Genomic DNA, 4,455 nt, shown 5'->3' with positions numbered 1-4,455 from the left:
GCCTGCAAGTCAGAGGGAACCTTTGTAGTAAAGAGCATAGAGAGTTTAAATAACTGGTCTCTTTGCTGGACCTAGTGCTGATCTGGGAGCCAGAGGCTGAAATGCAGTAAAGGGGCTGTGTGCATTTGTGTACTGGCTTCTGTGGGGATTCAGAAGTGCAGTTTGTGGCTGGTTGGGAAGTCTGGCTTCAGTGCCACCCACCAGTGCTGGGAGAATCTCCTCTCCGTCTGCAGCCAGCCCTGACCTTGGCATTCTCAGGTGGCTGCCCTGGGCACGGACGGGTCACAGCAGCGTGGTGGATTCTCCATCCCTGCCTCCAGACTGGCTGTTTTAACAGATCTGCCCTAGGCGTCACTGGGGGCAGGTCTCTGGCCGGTGCTATACAGAGGGTCAGACGAGATGATCACCGCGGGCCCCTCTAGCCCTAGAGTCTCTGGCTCTATGGGGCTGACCACTGCAGTCAGACAGACTCGGCCTGGAGGCTGCACCCAGGGTCCTTACACGGGGTGGTGACTCACCCACCCGCCGTCAGGGCTTGTAAAGTGAGATTGGAAATGGTTCTAAAAGCCGGGCTGTGACCCAGCTTCTGCTGGGACGGTCTGATTGGGCTAGAGAGGAAGTCAGAGGAGGCGATCGCCGTGGTTCCGGCTGGTCTTAGTCATCCATCTCCATGCCCGTCTTCCAGTCATCCCTCCTCCTCCACCTCCTGGCCATTCGCCCCCATCCTCAGACCTCTATCATGGAGCCAGGATCGGGGCTATGCCCCCCGCTCTGGAACACTCTGTTGGAGGGACCTTCTGTGGGCCAGACCCCCAGGCTCCTGTGCCCAGACCCCCAGGGTCCCACTCTCCCTCCAGGGCAGGCCACATGGTCTCACCAGCTCCTAGACGCAAGCCCTGGACTCCAGCCCTCCTGGGGCCCCCTGAGCTCTGCCCAGTGTGTCCAGCTGAGACGACGGACGGACCCTGGGAGAGACGGGGCCTTCTGCAGGGACCCACACACCCAGCTGGGAGCTGCAGCCAGCCAGGCTGTTTTCAAAACAGGCAGCTGGCCCAGCCCGGGACGACCACAGGGCAGCCCAGGGAAATGAAGGTTAAAGCCCTGTCCAAAGCACCAGCCAAGCTGCAGTGAGCGCCGTTTTCCGCTGCCCTTCCTCCAGCCATGCCCAGGCAGGAGCTCCTGGCCGCCGCCCAGGCCAAGCCTTTATTCCACCACCTCCCACCGCTGAGTGCTTGGCTCTCCAGCTGGGCTCTCTGCTCAGCCTCCCCTGGGTGCTGGGTGTCCGTGTCCGCATGACTGCGTTTGCCATTGTCTTCGCCGATTCCCCACTGAAATGGGGTGGGCCTCGGCCAGTCCTTTCCCGTGCCCCCTCCGGGCTCAGCCAGCTGGGTGACACCGCACGCACCTTTTCTCTTAGCCTGCCTGAGAGCAAACACAGTCCTTTTCCCCTGCACTGGGTAGCCATGCAATGTACGGGGGAAACTGAGGCACACATAGAAGTCATGAAAAGTATTACCCAAAACTCCCTCTTCGTCACACATCCATCCTCATGCGCGCCCCTCCAGCCACCCCCCTCCCTTCCCCATCGTACGCACCCTCCGGCCACTCCGCCGCCCCCCATCTGTCTCTGCACCCACGCAAGGTAGCCCATGGCTCCTGCGGCTGGTGCCCATCCCCTGGGCTGTGCCGCTCCCCATCTCCCCCGCTCTGACGGTTCAAGCCTCTCTGGCCCTTTGCCTGGGGGAGGCAGGTTTTGGCAGGTGGCTCAGGGCATGGCTGCTGCCAGGTGACCTGGGGACTCCCCACGGCAGCCGCCGCCCCGCTGCTCTCAGCCCAGGGCCCTGCTGCTCCCCTGAGGAATCGCTTGCATCCCACTCCCGGTTCTGCAGCCCCGTGGGCTGAGTCCACGTGCTTGGGGCACGAGCAGCAGCAGGAGGAGCAGGGCCCCGGGGGGAGCAGCTCCCTCCCCATCCCACGCTCCAGGGCCGTGGCCTGCAGCCAGGCCGGGACTGTGCCCGGGGCCGGGGGCAGCTGGGCGTGGGGGAGTCAGCCGTGGGGCTGCATCTCTGTGGGACGCCCTGAGTCGGGTGTAACCCAGCCAGCCCCGCGTAGGGGTTTCGCTGAGCCCCACCTGGCTGCCCAGCTCAGTTCGCGGTGGGACGGTCCCTGGCACCGCCATGAATCTGCACTCACAGCTGGGGCCTGCCGGAGCTGGGCTGGCTACCGGAGGGAGGGGACTGGCTCTCTGGGGAGGGAGCAGCGAGGACCCTGCGTTCTAGTCCAGCTTTGTCTGCGTCCCTTTCTTGCTCAGTGCCTCAGTGGGCGCTTGCTGTTGGGGGGCGAGCCCTGGCTGAGGGGGTGGGGGTGGGGCTGGGCAGGTGTGGGGCTGGGCGCTCACTGAGGGGCTGGTGTGGGGCTGGGCGCTCACGGCGAGGCTGGGTGGGTGTGGGGCTGGGCGCTCACGGCGAGGCTGGTGTGGCGCTTGGTGGGTGTGGGGCTGGGCACTCACGGAGGGGCTGGGTGTGGGGCTGGGCAGGTGTGGGGCTGGGTGCTCACTGAGGGGGATGGATGTGGGGCCAGGCGGGGGTGAGGCTGGGCTCTCACTGAGGGGATGGATGTGGGGCTGGGTGCTCGGGGCGATGGATGTAGCGGGTGGGTGTGGGGCTGGTGGTTGCTGAGGGCGGAGTGGGGCTGGATGTGGGGCTGGGCGTTCACGGAGGGACTGGGCAGTGGGTGAGGGGGATGGATGGGGGGGTGGGTGTGGGGCTGGATGCTGGGTGAGGGGCTGGTGTGGGGTCTGGACAGGTGTGGGGCTCGGTGTGGGGCTGGGTGCTTGCGGAGGGGCTGGGTGTGGGGCTGGGCTCTCACTGAGGGGATGGATGTGGGGCTGGGTGCTCGCGGCGAGGCTGGGTGGGTGTGGGTCTCGGTGTGGGGCTGGCGCTCCCCTCGGGGCCGGGCCGGGCGGTGCCTCCCGCTCCCAGGGCGCAGCCCACGGCCCCCGGCCCCGATCCGGCCCGGCCCGGCCCCTCCTTGCGCGCCCCGGGCCGGCCGGGGGCTGCGGGCGGTGCCAGCCTGGCGCGTCCCTCCGCTGCCGCCGCCGGGTCCGCGGGCTGCAGCCAGGGTGAGCGGGGCGCGCAGCATCCCCGGCCCGGCCCGGCCCGCGCGGGAGGCACCGGCAGCCGCAGGGCGAGGCCAGAGCAGCGCGGCAGGGATCGGGCCCCAGCCAGAGCCGGGGGGCTGGCACCGCCGGGGGGAGGGGATGGCACTGATCACCCTGCACTGGCGACCGGGGGGGTGACGCTTGGGAGCGGGGGGGGGCCGGCGGGGTGCGGGGCCTGGCACTGGATGTGGGGGGGGGCGCGGGGGGCGGGGCCTGGCGCTGGATGTGGGGGGTGCGGGGCCTGGCGCTGGATGTGGGGGGGTGGGGGGGCGGGGCCTGGCACTGGATGTGGGGGGCGGGGGGGCGGGGCCTGGCGCTGGATGTGGGGGGACCGGGGGGTGCGGGGCCTGGCGCTGGATGTGGGGGGCGGAGGGGGCGGGGCCTGGCGCTGGACGTGGGGGGACCGGGGGGTGCGGGGCCTGGCGCTCCGCGGTAGGGACAAGCCCGGCTCGGCGCTGGCCCGCCGTTCCCGGCGCTGGTGCCGTTGCTGCCCGGCCTGGCCCGGCCCGGCCCGTGGGTGCCCCCCGGGGGTGCACGTGCCCACCGCGATGGGGTCCCCAGCCGCGCCCTGGCCGTGCAGGCAGCTCCGCCCTGCCGGGACCCCGGGGCCGGCCCCGAGGGCCGTGAGTGGCAGCCCGTGTGGGTCCGGCGCCGGCCTCCGACCCGCTGTCCTGGGGGGAACGGCCTGGCTGCCCCCCCCCCGGCACCGCGCCCCCCATGGCCGTGGGGCGGGGCACAGGGGCGTTACACCCATGAGCCTCCTCAGCCAGATCCCGGCCCCACAGCTCCCCACCCCCCACAGCCAGATCCCGGCCCCACAGCTCCCCGCCCCCCACAGCCAGATCCCGGCCCCACAGCTCCCCGCCCCCCTCAGCCAGATCCCCGCTCCCCAGCCAGATCCTCCCCGCCCCCCTCAGCCAGATCCCGGCCCCCCACAGCTCCCCGCCCCCACAGCCAGATCCCCGCGCCCCACAGCTCCCCGCCCCCCTCAGCCAGCTGACCCCGCAGCCAAATGGTCCCCCACTGCTGGCCCCCACAGATCCCCGCCCCCCTCAGCCGGATCCCGGCCCCCCACTCCCCCCCCCTCAGCCAGATCCCGCCCCCCACCAGGCATCACCCCACTCGGCCCCCTGCTAGCCCCCCGCCACCTCCACTCGCCCCCCCGCTGGCCCCCCAGGCACCACCCAACCCCGCAAGGCCCCCCCCTCCACTCGCCCCCCCGCTGGCCCCCGGCGGCTCGCGGCGCGCACAGCGCCCCCTGGCGGACCGGCGGGGCGGGGCGGGCGGCGGCGGGG

Source organism: Emydura macquarii, unplaced genomic scaffold (assembly GCF_026122565.2).
Source record: "Emydura macquarii macquarii isolate MOO-44397 ecotype Brisbane River unplaced genomic scaffold, CSIRO-AGI_Emac_v2 contig_2661, whole genome shotgun sequence".
Lineage (NCBI taxonomy): Eukaryota > Metazoa > Chordata > Testudines > Chelidae > Emydura > Emydura macquarii.
Note: the sequence above shows the minus strand (reverse complement) of the source record.